This window comes from Artemia sp. Qi Xiang Cuo, chromosome 1 (genome assembly GCF_049724085.1).
Source record: "Artemia sp. Qi Xiang Cuo chromosome 1, ASM4972408v1, whole genome shotgun sequence".
Lineage (NCBI taxonomy): Eukaryota > Metazoa > Arthropoda > Branchiopoda > Anostraca > Artemiidae > Artemia > Artemia sp. Qi Xiang Cuo.
Genome location: NC_142794.1, coordinates 21,907,457 through 21,923,324, shown reverse-complemented (window position 1 = coordinate 21,923,324; position 15,868 = coordinate 21,907,457). Strand labels below are relative to the sequence as shown.

The 15,868-nt window shown below is 38.5% G+C and overlaps 1 protein-coding gene across 4 annotated transcripts in view; it reads left to right on the top strand.

Moving 5' to 3' along the window:
* The first annotated feature begins 309 nt into the window (after nt 1–309).
* l(1)G0004 (RNA-binding protein pno1) overlaps nt 310–15,868 on the top strand; it is a 29,641-nt gene continuing 14,082 nt past the window's right edge. Inside the window, exon 1 of one of the 4 annotated variants that reach the window (XM_089094046.1) lies at nt 310–389. The gene's annotated coding sequence lies outside the window, so the exon portion shown is untranslated. The other 3 variants (XM_089094029.1, XM_089094012.1, XM_089094037.1) reach the window with 3 other exon arrangements.

The window sequence follows — 15,868 nt, the reverse complement described above, 5'->3', positions numbered from 1 at the left end:
TAATTTTTGATTTTCTTCTTCTTTGATTTAAACTATTCCAACGGTTGACATTTTTTGCCTTGTCTCTTTGGTTAGGAGCTAAAGCGTCTTTTTGGCATATTAGACTTTTTGTGACTTTTAAGATTTGGTGGTTGTCACCATTTCCAGCCTATTTAATTCAGTTAGATTTAGGCTTCTAAAATATGCGAGGAAGGAGAGATATTTGGCTTGTTTTATGATTTTTGGAAATTGGGCTTCCAAGTTTCGGGTAGCTCTTAGCATCTCACCTTTGTTTTCCAGTGTCTCAAATTCACTCGTGTGCGTCGTTAGAGATGATAGGACAAAATATGTTGTAAATTTTGAATAGCCCAAAGTTTTGTCTTTATTGTAAAAAAGACAGGAGAGTGCAGGTCAGGTGTAGTGAACTGTTCATATCAATGACAGATGCTAAATTCCTATTTCCTCGTAAAACTGCGTAGACTTTGAAGTTTTTTGAGAATTGCCTTAAGCCTTAATTTCCTTAAAATAATATCATGGGATGATTAATGATACTACCAATAAAATTAAAATTACATATTTTTCGTTGTGACAAAATTCTTCTGCGATTCTAAAGGTAGATAAAATTCCAACCTAATAAAAATTTGATTCGAGATTGAAAAATATTTCTTCGAAAAATTTGATCGTTGATCCGTGGTTTGCCGTTTGGAGCGTCCGTGTCAGTAGTGATACCTGTTTTAATTTTTTTTAACCACTTTTGCTTATCCAAATAGAAAACTACAATCAGAAATTACTTCAGGGTTAAGCTTGTGGGTCGCATAATTCAACATTTGCATCTAGCCTATTGAATAGGACCTAGAAATAAGCTAATTATTAGGCTGTATGTAGTCTAGGCTTATATAAAACATCTGGGTAAAGTTCTACGAAATCATATTATTGAGTTAGGACAAAATTTAATACACCATTCAATGCCTTTTTTTTATGCTGATTACGAATATAATAATCATTTCCCTTGGAAATTAGTTCCCGCCCCCCCCCCCTATATTGGCAAATTCCGTGGTAGGTTAGGTTAAATTAGGTTTAGCCGATATAGGGGGGGGGGGGCTGAATTTAATTTCCGATATAAATGCTAATTATATTCGTAATAAGCAAAAAAAAAGGCATCAAATGGTGTATTCACTTTAGACCTAACTCAATAATATGATTTCATAGAACTTTACCAACATCTGTGCGGATATTAGGCTAGCCTATTTTTGTTGAATATGAATCATGTATTTGACTAGTTGTTGGTACATGACTAAAATTGGGACTAGCCTAACCTAGGCCTATTAAGAAGCAAACATGTTTAAAAAACAATTTCTACATTAAAGAATACAGAAAAAATATAGTTAATACATTTGAACCACAATTCCATTGTAATTTACCCCCTTCCCCCTAAAATACAAATATATAGGCTATTCCAAGTTATATATTTTGGTAAACTTTTGGCTGTTCATATTATTGACTTACAAATAAAGTGAACATACCAATACTGGTAAATTTTCAGCAGTTCATATTATTGACTTACAAATAAAGTAAACATACTACTTGAGGCCTTTTTTTATGCTCTTTCTAAATAGGCTATAACAATCATTTTTATTTGAAAAGAATTTTACCCCCACCCCTATATATACCAATTCAGGGTATATAATTGCACATTAGAGTGGTGGGGGTAAAGTTTATTTCTGATGCAAATGAGAGGTAGGCTAGTGGGAAGGCCCCATACATGGGACAGGCTTAACATACAGTGAAGCCATCTAGCAAAAATCCCCAAATAATTGTAGGGAAGTATTACTCTATCAGATGGCATCTTCAAAAGTTTGAATTTGACAGTAGCCATATTGTTCTTTTGTGGAAGGATCAAAAATTTCAGGTTAATCAGGTAATTAAGGTTAAAAATTTCAGATGTCAGAAATTTTTTGTGGAGTTCCATGAACTGTCTTGGAAAATGTTAGGTTTACATTAATCATTTACTGGCTCTGGTTTGTTGATTTGTATCTTTATGAACTAGAATCATTGTTTCTGTCATAATTGTTGAAAAAAATTACATGAATGCAGTGACATATAAGGTTCTGTACTTAGGACTGTCCCAAGTATTGGTACTTGGGTCATGTCCCATGCATGGGCATAGGCATGGAGGGGACATTTGCCCCCTCCCCCTCTTTTATTCTGGACTTTCTGAAAAATTTTGCATTTTTGGCAATGTTTTGCTGTTTTTTACTTCTTTCCAAGGCATGTTTTACTTGAAATATCAAAAATTTGCAGCAAAGGGATTCCAATTTAGTTTTGCCTCCCCCTAACAAGAAACTGAAACAAATGACCTGCTTTGGAGACATATGTTCAGAGATTTCATTCTGGTTTTGCCCCCCCCCCCTCTTCTGAAAAGTCAGCCTATGTCCATGGTCCTATGTATTGTAAATATAAAATAATACAAGATTCCTTTTTTTCCAGTCAATGATAATAAGCTTAGGGCTGCCATCACTGAAGTTGTCAAAAATAAAATGAGCATATGAGATGCAGCAACTATCCATTGTATTTCCAAATCATCCCTTTAGAGGATTTATAGTCAGTACTTAAAGAGCATCCAAAAAGATCCAAGTGCTATGTTCAAATACAAGTCAAAAATTCAGCCTAACATGTTTTTTTCTGCTAACCAGGAAAATGAACTCCAAATTTACTTAATAGTATTCAACAAGTTTCTGCTTCACTTCATCACCACTTTTCAGTCAAGACAAGCCACAGTTAATTATTCTGGATAATCATGAGTCCCACTTATCAGTTGAAGCTATCCAGGCATCCAAAGATAATCATGTAATCCTTTTGACCTCAACTCCACACACATTGCACAAACTGCAACCACTTGAGTGTGGTTGCAGTTACTTGTACTCTCCCAAATCCCATTACAACAAAGTGCTTTCAAACTGGATGGTCAACAATCCAGGTATTCTAGTTTCTCTGTGCAAAATTCTGCAGTTTCTTGGTGTTACTTATCCACTTTCATTTACCCCAACCAACATCACTGCAAGGTTTTGAGTAACAGGTACTTGCCCATTTTTGTTGATGACGATTTTTCACCATCAGTTGTCACTGATAGACCACTGAGTAAGCCTGCATCAGAACCCAGAGATGAAGACTTGCCATCTCATCAGACCAAAAGACAGGCCAGACATTTTGTCTTTCCCCTTGATTTGTCACCATTTAATGTGTTGTGAACAAGTAAATGACTTCTAGTTTAAGCTTGTTTTATACAGCTGTGCTTTGTTCTTCAATTTTCTGTGTTATCTCTATTTAATAACTGAGTTTTGCATCGAATAAACGTTTTTTTGTCTGTCCCAAGTATGGTTTCCACTTGTCCCATCTATAGTGCCAAGTTCCATACTTGGGACAAAATGGGTAGGTGTCAAACATAGGTGCCAATAAGCTGAATTCCAGGGGGGCAAACCTGGTCTAATTGGCACTTTTAATACTATATAATAGAAATCTCAGAACAAAAATATAAAAAATAAGGCAGCATCATTCATCCAGGCGGGGGCTGGCGCCCCCTCCTGCCCTCCCCCCTTATGGGCACTCATGGTGTCAAAAGAACATATTTTCTTGAAAACAAATTAATTTCGCAACTTGAAAGCTTGACAACATGTTCCTTGATTAATGCAGATGATGCTGAGAAATTTTCCTTTCTTCACTGCAAAGTGTCAAGGAGTAAGAAGAAAATGTGGTATTCAAAAAACTTGAAACAGTAGGAAAATGTTTTATATTTGAGTTGTCTAATAAATGAGGTTTGAATTGTTATAATGAAGTATTTTTTGGAATATGTTACTCTTGAACAACTTATTTATAAACTAGTTGTATGTTTTAAACCACTTTTCAATAACTTCACTTGTGTTGATAAACTTCTTTGTCTGGTTACAATTTAGTGTATATATTTGCACATTAGGGGGGTGGGGGTGGGTAAATTTGAATTTCCAATAGAAGCAAGTATTATATTTGTAAAGAGTATAAAAAAAGGCATCAAGTGGTATGTTCACTTTATTCCTAAGTCAGTAATATGAACTGCCAAAAATATACCTATATTTCTCATACATTTTTCCATTTCTTGGTGTTATTGTAGTTGATTCAATGTATGGGTATGCAGGTTGAAACAAGACTGTCCCATGGCAAAATGCATGGGAAATATATAATTTTGGGCTATGTATTTGGACATTAGGGGGAGGAAGCAGAGGTAAAGTGCATTAGAATTGTATTCAAGATCTAGGGAGAGGATACAACCTTGTCTCATGTTATATTCAATATTGAACCAAGACAAAAGTTCTCCTTAGGATACAGGCTTGCATGTGTTTGTAGTATGTTTGGTTTAAGTGAGCATTCTTAAGTGGTACTCCATCTTTCAGCATTACCATCCCATTCCCACAACAGACTGCTAAGTCAAAAGTGGTAAGAAAATTGATGAAGATTGCTAATGTTTGGCCCTATCTTTGATAACTGCACCTGGATTAAGATTTGATTGATGCATTCACTACTTACTCTGAATCAAGCTTTATGGCCATTCTTTTGCACTAAGATCTTACATCTAAGATCACTGGTGGATCCCGGGGGGGGGGACAATTCCCCCTCCTAGATATGCTGTAATTTTTGTTTTTGTTTTACTGCACTTACAGAAGTCTGCTGTAATGCATGTTCTAACTACTGTAACTAGACTCTATAACCTTTTTACATTACATTCATTCCCCAGCTTTTCCTCCACTGTTGTTTCCTCCTCAAGTATTTCTCACCTCATAGCATAGCAACAGATTACGTGGTAAATTTTAGCTAGTTCTTGCCAGTCACCTCCCTGTTCAAGATGCAACACAACCAGTTTTGAATGTTCTGAAATTTCAAAATAAACATTTTGTTCCAGTGTTTAGTGAAATTTGAACATGCATCTGTCACAAGGACTTTTGTTGTTTAAGCAATATTAATGTTGGGAAAACGTGGGCAAAAGATGCTTGACAGCTTAGTCATCTCAAAGTCTTGCAGAATGGATAGTGTAACTGCAAGTAGCTCTTCAATTAGTTCTGTTTGAAGTGGCAAACATGGACAAATTCCAGACACTTTGCAATCTTCTGTTAACCCTATAAGCATTCAGAATGATCATCCAACAACACCCCCACCTCCTACACTGTGTCCAGAACACAATATTAGGATGCACATTGGTGCAATACATGTCATTGACAACAAAATAAAGTGCAAGCTTCTGGATAGGCCATGGAAACTGCCAATTGTATACCAAGTACTGTATTCTGTTCATTTAAATTAGGGGAAAGATGAAAAAGGTACTGGACCAATTCTCATTTGCATAGTTTCCTCTGGCTTGTATATTCTGCTGCCCAGAAAGTCCTTTTTTTGCAAATACTGCCCTCTTTTTGTAACTGGGGCTAGCGGGGGTTCAAACAGACAGGTTGCCCTACAAAAGCTGGTCACAAAGCCTGTCACAAAATTTGCTAAGTTACTGGGAAAAGATAGAGACCTGACAGTACATGATACTTCCAGTACCATGGTGATGCAGTAGAAGCTGGAAAGTTGTTTCTAAGAACCTACCATTCTGTGCACAAATCTATAAATAACTGCATTAACAAACAGTAAATGAAGCAAGTAACAGAAAACAGAGAGAGGCTAGAGCTGATTCTGGAATCAATCATATTTCTAGGAAGGCAGAATATTCCACTGAGGGGCCATTGGGATGATGGCAGCTTAAACTTGGATGACATGCCACTTTCCAATGAAGGAAACTTTCAAGAACTACTATGTTATCATGTTGAAAGTGATGACTGTAAATTAAAGGATCAACTGAAAACATCAGAAAAAAATGTTACCTATATCAGCAAAACAACTAAAAACCAGTTGATTGAGTGTTGTGCGAAAGAAGTCATAGGTGTCATTCTAGAGAGAGTAAAGTCAGCAAGGTATTACAGCATCATTTTTGATGAGACAACAGATGAGTCACATTCATTGCAACTTAGTTTAGCTCTCTGCTATGCCTTTGATAACCATAGACACAAGGACTTCATAGGTTTTGTTGACATTCATCATGCCACCTTTGAAAGTTCTGCTGCAGACAAAGAGCCAACTGTCAACAGAAAATTGATTGATCAGCTAGTTCTAAGCCTCTTGGAAGAAATGGGTTTGAATATATTTGACTGTGTTGGAATCAGGATGGATGGATGAGCAATGGTGGTATCAAATAACTGTGGTGCTGTAATGGAAATTCAGAAAAAAGCTAAAACTGGGTCTTGTTGTTCCTGCTTTAACCACACCCTGATCCTTTCCTTGTCAAGAAGCTCAGCTGTTTCAAACATCAGAAATGCCATAGGCATTATAAAAGACGTTGTTACATTTTTTAATGCATCTGCAAAGAGAAATTACGTCTTGAATAAGGTTCTGAAAGCTAAGCTCATGGGAATGTGGACAAGGTGGATCAAGTGGCATGAGTCACTTATGCAGTTTGTGTCTGAACTTCCAAAAATCATCCAGTCTTTGGAACACATTAGTCACTGGAGTGAATCAGTAACTGCTCCAAAGGCAAAGACGCATGTGACAGCAGCTGTTTGTTTGTTTGTAAATAAGGCCAAGGTGAATTCAGTGTCCTTCTCCTTCTTCCGAATTTGCAGCCAGTAATAAAGCGCAGTTGCCAAACGTTAAATAATAGAACCTCCTTTGATTACGTTTGCTTGTCCGTTTTCGCGTTTTTTTTTTTTTTTTTTTAGTGGATAATTTGTGCAGAAGGGAGCAATAGCAAACAAACAAGAGGCCGAATTGGTACCAGCGGGATTTTAATCCTTAAACTGCTGGGAATAGGTGATTTGGGTATTGCACTTCCCACATTCTGTCTACCTCGAAAATTGTCAAGGCAAACCCATATGATCCTGTGAAATTTAACTTGTGAATTATTGGCTCAATTTGAGTGTCTTAAGACATTTTTCCAATCCTAATGTATTATTTTCATAATCATTAGACCCTAAAGTGTTAAATTATAGTTACTCACCTTGGAGATTTATTCGATTTAGGTGTTTTCCAACTAATAATACATAAGTTTAATTCCCTGGAGATTTCAACGTCTATATATCTTGAATTTTTTCTGTCGGTGTTGCCAATACAATTTCATGTTGGTGGAAAATTTGTTCGTGCCCGAAATGCCGCCAAAATCGAAACGTCCCAGAGAGAGCCCCCAGAAAAATGTGGACAGATGCCTGTTATGTACTTCAGACCTAGAAGAGGACTCTAAAGCATTACTTTGTGATGGGTGTGGGAAATGGGTATGTTGTGACTGCCTGAAAATATCTAACGCAGAGTATGAACTCCTCATCAAAATGCAGGAGAAAAATGGTTTCAATTGGGACTGTGTTTGGTGCAAATCAAATGTGACCACCCCTAGATCCATTATCCCTCCCCAACCCTCAGCTACTATCCAAGATATCACTACTGTGATCACGCAAGCAATAGGAAACCTTCAGAGTAGTCTCTCCAATACCATTGTGCAAACTAAGAGTGCACTTAGAGCTGAGCTAGGTTCTATAAAAGACAAAGTAAATAATGTGGAAGTGGCCCTATCCTCAAAATGTAGCGTGGATGAAACGAAGCAAATTGTGCAAGCAGAAGTCCGAGCACTTAGTTCTAACTTTCAGCAGTCGTTAGAATCCGAAGTACAACAGATCATCCGTGCTGAAAAAGACCGAGAGTCACGAAAAAACAACATTGTTGTATGCGGTATTGACGTTTCCATTGATGACACTAACGCTCTCAAGCAGTTTTTATCAACCGAGTACAGAATCAATTGCGGTCACATAACTGATGTCTATCGCCTAAAGCAGAATATACAGGCTAGCAATCCAACCTAGAATACAGCACCGCCCCTTTTGTTTACTGTTTCATCCTTTCAAATTAAAAAACAGATCTTGAAAGAGTCTCTCTCAAGGAAAGGAGCAGTACAGTTCCGCCATGATCGATCGAAACAAGATCAAGAGAGATATAAAGCACTTGTTGCAGAGCTTAAGGACAGAATAGCTGGTGGTGAAAAAAACCTCGCAATCCGTGAACTTCGTATTGTGTCAAAAATCGCGAAAAGCGGAGGAGAAGTCTCTCCTCCAAAACCGATGCAGATGTAGATTTCCAAGTTGTGAACTATGTAAATAATGTAAATATGGGTGTTACCGAACATGTTAGTGCTTCTTCTACGGAAAGACTCTCATCCATGACTAGTGACAGCTCATTGGAAACCTAAACAAGCTCTGTAATCTACTACACTGCTAACTCGAAGTCACCAGCAACCACTTTAGGCAAAACAGATGAGGACTTGGATCAACCGGGCAACAGGACCAACGACCGGAGTAAGCAACACCAAAAACGAGTAAGTACAGATTTTTATGCTCTAATTACTAACGTCGACCAACTTCCTAACAAATTAAACGAGCTGAAATCCGTGATTTATTCCAAAAATTATGATCTGATCCTATTGACCGAGGTTTGTCCCAAGTCCAGTAGAAAAAGGCCTAAAGTTTCCCATGTTAAGATTCCAGGGTATGGTGTCATGGCAAACCGACAGTCTTCAGAATGCAGGTGAGGTCCGTTGGCGCTATTCAAGACATGTTATAGTATACAATGATTATGTATCCCAGGTAACTCACAATTTGTTGAATCTGTATGGTTCGACCTATGTGATGACGGCGGTGGAGTAATAACCAGAGTAGGCTGTATTTACAGAAGCCCATCTGCCTCTGATTTCCAAGAAACCGAGCGGACAATAGCAACAATGCTGCATAAAGCAACTATGAATTACACGGGGAACCTTTTTATAGCTGGTGATTTCAACATCCCTGACCTCATATGGAAGGAGGGATATCCTTATATACCTGTACTTCCGGACAGAAGCAGAAGCACAAATCTATTCACAGACGGCCTTCACAACCTTAATATCTGCCAGAGAGTTAAACAAGCTACTAGAGGCCGACTCTTCCAGAGACCAACTCTACTTGATCTAGTGTTGCTAAGGGATAAAGACCAGCTTCAGAACATAAATTACTTACCTCCTCTAGGAAAGAGTAATAATCTAATCCTGGAAGTGAATGTGTCATTTTGTAAGATAAAAAATGATTACATAAAGAAAACTTATGTAGACTATGGGGCGATCAGAAAAGAGCTGGAAGGCGTAGTTTGGTCACCTTTACTTCAAGGGGACGTCGACCAACAATGGGCTAACCTAAAGGACGAGCTACTTACACTTCAAAAAAAACACACGTCAATAAAACTCACGCCAAAGCCCAAAACAATGCCTTTCATGACCCCTGAGTTACACAAGGGAAGAAACAGGAGGGGACGGTACTGGAGAAAGTACAATAAAGGAGGGAAGGAAGAACACTACCAAAAGTTTGCGAAAGCTCGAAACAAACTAAGAAGCCTAACTAAACAACTTTACGCACCGTACGAGTCCAAGCTGGCTGATGATAGTAAAAATAACCCGAAGAAGTTCTGGAAGTATGTATCAAGTAAGGACCATAGCAGACGGTCAGTAAAAGCAGTCAGTACAGATGATAGCAAGGAAGTGACCAACTTGAAGGACATCACCGAACTCCTCAACAGGCAGTTTGCGTCGATTTTCACCAATGAACCAGATGGTCCTCTTCCTCATAGTCCACCATACGACATCCCTAACCCAATGCCACCTATTCTACTCTCCCCCTGTCGTCCAAAAGCGACTTGAAGCACTAGACGTCAATAAGTCCGCCGGTCCTGATAATTTGCACCCAAGACTATTGAAGGAGCTTGCCAAAGAAATTGCAAAACCACTATGCAATATATTCCAACTGTCGCTTGACTCAAAAAAGGTACCCAAAGACTGGAAGCTGACCCATGTCACCCCCAATATTCAAGAAAGGTGACCGCACCAAAGCCAAAAACTACAGACCCATCAGTCTGATTTCAGCGGTGGCAAAAACCCTTGAGCGGATTGTGAATGCTGATATTTTGACACATCTCTGTAATAATAATATACTTTCCCCCGACCAGCTCGGATTTCTGCCAGGAAAATCGGTTGAGACCAATCTCCTTGAGACATATAGCACCATAACAGATTACCTGGAGAAAGGAACCCCTGTGGACCTGATTTTACTGGACCTAGCCAAGGCTTTCGACAAGGTACCACACAGCCATCTCAGATTGAAACTTTCAGCAGCTGGCACCCACTCGGACGTGGTTGATTGGGTCATGGACTTTCTGACTGGTTAGAGTCAGCAGGTTCGACTCTTCACAACTAATGGCGATAAGGCCTTTTCCGAACCATGTGATGTTGTAAGCGGAGTCCCCCAAGGTACTGTCTTGGGCCCTACCCTATTCCTTATATACATCAACGATATGCTGAACAGAACAGAAAACAACATCATTTTCTATGCCGATGACTCCAAGCTGTTTGGGCCTGCAAACCAACAAAGTCTGCAGCATGACCTTCATAAAATACAAACGTGGGCACAAGACTGGCTACTTGAATTCAACACATCAAAGTGCAGTGTCCTTCACTTTGGAAGCAACAACCTCCGTCACCAGTACAGCATGTCCAATCCCAATTCACTGACTAGCTTAGTACTAAAGACAAGTCCTGAAGAAAGAGATCTAGGAGTGCTGATAGATGAACAACTGAAGTTCCACGGCCACTGGCAACAAGCAGTTTCAAAAGCAAATTCAAGCCTTGGTCTCCTCAAACACACTATAACCAGCCGCTCCTGTACAGTCTTTCTAAGGCTCTATAAGGCTATAGTTAGACCCGTTTTGGATTTTGGTACGTGTCTCACCTCCCCTTCTTATAAGAATGACACCAGTCTTATTGAAGGAGTTCAGAGACGTGCCACGAAAAGCATAGCTGGCCTACGAGATCTCCTATATAACAAGAGACTGGAACGCATGCAGCTGCCAACACTTGTCTTCAGACGCCGCCGTGGTGATATGATGCTGACTTACAAGTATAACACACAACCAAATAACCCCCTCTTTACCAAACATTCAAGTCAGCACCAGACAAGAGGACACTAACATAAGCTGTCAAAATGTTTTGTTAAAACACGAACGCGGCAACACTTCTTTTTCGAGCATGTTGTCAACGATTGGAATAGCCTTCAAGCTGAGATGGCAACTGCACCTACGGCTGTGGCCTTCAAGTCCAGACTTGACAAGGAATGGAATAACAAGCCATGGAAATATGAGTGGGACTGTCCGTCCCACTCAACTACTGACTGATGCCAACTTTATCATAATGAGTGTCATGCTAGGAGGCTGATGCTGCTTGTCATACCCAACCCTCGCGCATACTCAATCTGAAGTTGCTGTTGTGCGGCGGTGTCAGCTCTATACCACTGAGAATGGTCTTTACAGGCCATACCTACCTCGTGGCACACTGTTACCAAGTGGGCTTAAATTGCATCTCTCCAGCAGACCTCTCCTATGGTGTGTCACTGGGCCCTAACACAGTGACAAATTTTTGCCATCATTTGAGCCAGAGAACAACAGATCCAGTATGGACCTTAATTTGCTCCGAAGTATGACTTAAGGTAATTAAGGTAATTACATAGTGTGGAATTCGTGGATTCCCTTCAGTGTCTATGCAGCATTTTTGCTGTGACCTTGCCTCTTAGTTGGCTATTCCAGAAGAAGAATTTGGACTTGTGTGCAGCCAACGGCCACGTTTCCGATCTTTTAGATGTTCTGGAAAAGTGATGGGAAACGTGTGATGAAAAGTTTGCATTAGTATTCAAGCAAGTAAAAAAATTGCTAGATGAAATCCAATTGTCTGTCAAATTTCCAAGGATTACACAAAGACAGGTTCATTGAAATAAAGCTCATACTATGCCTGAAGAATATTATTGGCATGCTGTTTTTCTACCTATGCTTGACTCAGTCATAAGTGACTTAAGAGCTAATTCTCAAGAGACATGCTGAACTCTTTCCAGTTAACTGTACGGCTGCCATCAAATATTGTGAATTGTACCAATGATTTGCTGCAATCTTCCACCAAAGAGATCTCTAGCATGTATGGTCAACTTGGCTTAACTGTGCTGTCCACCAGTCCAATACTTGTTTTGGCAGAAGTGCAGGTGTGGAGAAGTAGATAGCTTTGGCTAAAAGAGAAGGAGGTATTTTTCCTCGTTCAGCGGAAGAAACTGCCAAGGAATGTGACAGAGACCTATATCCTTATGTCAGCTCACTTCTTGCTATTTTTATATCTCTTCCAGTGAGTGTGGTATCTACCAAGTGTAGCTTCTCAAATTTACATAAACTGAAAACCGGGCTCAGAGCACAGATGAGGCAAACTAGACTTAGTGGTTTTGCCCTCCTTAATGTGCACTGTGACATCAACATCAGCATTGACAGGGTAATCAACAGGTTTGCAAACAGTGAACCCAGGAAGCTTGAATTTTTTTTTGCAAACAGTTATCAGTTGATCAAGTACAGTTTTTGTAAGCATTATTGTAATATATGAAAACCCCATTTTCATTAAATAAGAAACCAACAGGGACACTTAAAACGCGGAAAAAATCAGCCTTGTTTGACCAACAAAAAGGACACTACCCCCACTCTTTTCACTAAGAATCCCCCCTCCCTTAGAACAAAAGGCTGGATCCGCCCTTGTCTAAGATCTCACATCTTTCTACAAAGATTTCTGTTCTTTTAACTCATCTTTGTTCTAAGATCTTACAGCTCACTGATGTTAGAAAAAAAAATGCAAAGAACACCATAGAGCAGAATGATGAAAGACATTTGCAAAAGAATGCTATAAGATGTAAGATCTTAGTGCTAAGATTTCACTTTTAAGCATTCTTTGTCAAAAGATGTAAGATGTTTGCACAAAGATGAGTAAAAGAATGACCCTTTTGTTTGGATGTCAAGTTTCCTGTAGATCTGAAGCAATTCCAGAGAACAATAACAAATATCTTCAAAGCTATGCTAATGAGGGATAATGTAGTTTTGGCATTCAAATTTTTCACCTTTCATGAATGCAGGGATTATAATAGTCTCATTAATTAGGGAATGGTTCTAGCATTCAAATTGCAGTGAAAAGAACCTGAAGTTTTGGAGCTAGACCTAGCACTGCTTTGAAGATTTTGGTAAAATTCTACTTTAGCTACTTTGATCTATTTTGGAAAGAGGTTAGGTTAGGAAAATGAAGCTTTCAGGGCTGAAGTATGTCTCATGAAGGTATTTTGAAGTACCTACCTCCACTCCTTCTTCCGCTAGAGGGTCCTGACCTTTAAAAATCTGTGTGTTATAAAAGTGAAATCTTGCAAAATAGATCTTCTGCTTAAATGAAGAACAATAAAATTATTTTCAGCTTCACAACCTTGCTCAACCCCAGTTTATAACGTTTTAAAGATCTGCAAAGACATTTCCTAAATTTTGAAAAAAAACTTTGATATTGATTAAAATTCTACTCAAATAACAGGAATTGCATTTTCAAAACTAAAGCCAAAGAAAAAGAAAGTGATAACTAAAAATTAAAGTAAAATGTTGTTTTGTCAAAATTTTAGTAGGTACAAAATTTTATACAGACCTGTCATGTAGGCAAATTTCAGCACCCTCTAGAGGGAGAAGGAGTGGAGGTAGGTATTTCAAAATACCTTACTGGGACAAACTTTAGCCTGTAGACCCATTTTTGAAAGTTTCATATTCCTAGCCTAACCCCTTTCCAAGATAGCCAAAAGTAGCTAAAGTAGAATTTTACCAAGATTTCTATTGGGATTGGGTTGATTCCCAGGCTTTGTAATTCTTCATTTTCTTGATGAGTGCCTGGATTACTTGTAAAGTTGGTGATCCACCATTAACATCATCCTAAGGGCCACACTGAACAATTCTACTTTTCCTTCTAGGCCAATTAGGAGAACTACTGTTATTGCAAAAATATTGTTGGTATTGGAGGGTTGCTGGAGTCTGGAGATGTTATAGGATTAAGCAAATTTTGAAAGTGAAATTTATGTCTTTCTATAATATTGTCCTTATATATGAGAAGGGTACTAGCATTGCTTCTTATTGTAGTTGTATGATTGTTTTACAAGAGGCCTCTTTTCAAAGTTGGTAGAGTTTCTTCAAATTTGAGTGCCATGTAGCCTTTTCTATTTCCCCTGCCATTTCATCCCAATATTTCTGGCAGTCTTGGTAATCTAGCTTGTGGCATTGCTTCCTGAGGTCCTGGGAGTCCATCATGGCCCAGTTGATGCTTCTTTGGTGTGAGTGTGATGGTCTTATCAGAGATCCACTTTTTTTGCTTTTGTTTTCTTCTCCCAAGGATCTTTTTTGGCTGCCTCTTTTGTATTCCTTTTGATTTACTTAGATCTGTCCTCAGTATTACTCCCTGAGCCTGGATACTGAACAGATTAGGAAGCTCTAACCATATCATTCTGGGCATCCTACATTGGACCTTGGGGGGGGGCATATAGCTGTTTTTTATGCTGTTGGTTTGAGGGCTAGGATAAACTTGATTAGTGTGTTCTTGGACTTGTTTTGGGTCTGTTAGGTTCAGTGCCTCTAAATGGTCTACAATTCATGATAGAGCTTCTCCAATGCCCAGATATTAGAATGTATTCAACTTTAAGGTTGTGTTCTTCCATCTCTGGATCTCCAGGTAAACCAACTATTTATCAGGAATGAGCACAAAAAATATGAAGTGCTTACTTCTACTACCTTCCCTTGCAAAGAGCATTGACCTTTGATGAGCTTCTACAGTCCTTGTGATAAGAAAGTAAAACCTTATGAAACACATCTACTGCTCAGATGAGTCACAAGCAAAATGTTTTGAGCCTCGTATCTTTGCTGAAACCCAATTTTGTCTAGTAAAGTTTCAAAGACTTGAAAATCTATTCTTAAAATCAGGAAAAATTTATATGACTTAAAATCCTACTGAAAAACTAGGATGGTATTTTTTTTATGCTAAAGCCAATGAAAAGACAACTGAAAATCCAACAACAAGGTAGGCTAAAATGTTAAGTTTTTTGTCAAAATAGGTCTAAGCCTTGGAAAGGCATCAGTTTAGCAGGTCTACTTCACATAGGAAACTACAATAAATAAATAAAAACAATTCTTAATCCATAACATGCCTAAAAAATGTTGTACAAAAATAGAGTTAATGTCCTTGTTTGAATAGAGGGTTGGCTTGCTGACTTTTTACTAGAGTTGCCAGAGCTTTTGGCATATCACTTGCAGGGATACCATAGATGTAAGATTTGTATTACTAATTTCCATGCAATTCACAAGAATATGTGTAACTGGTCCTTAATGCTGGACCCCTTCTGAATGTTAGTTTGAATCTATCAAAGAACAGGTAGACAGATCAGTTGCTATTCTTCTTCCATGGCCAAGTCCCTCAATGAGATTTCTTGTTGAAGGACTGGTGGGCACCAAGAATATACCAGTGAGCCTCTGCCACGTGACAGATGGGGAAGCAGGATGGCCAACTAAATTTTTGATTATATTTGTGTTATGTGTGTATTAATTATTATGTATTGTGTTAATTTTTTTAATTAATCATCTAGCATCTTTTCTAATTAGTGACTTTTCTTTGTCTCTGCTTGAAGAAAACTATTATTTTGAAGACTTAAGGCAGGCCTAGATCATCATTTTTTTTTACTGTTTGGTGTTTTGTGTCCATTATAAGATCATTTGCAAAAATCCATTTTCACTCAGCTTAAAAATATGTTTAGGATTGTATCTTTTGGAAACCCCTTTCCCCTAAAGGGTATGTCCAACCCTGTCTTATCCCCCAATCAAAATTCTGAAGTAGATGTTGAGCATAAGTTTCGAAATTGTCATTGGTCAACATTTGGCATTATCTTTAATTTCAACCACT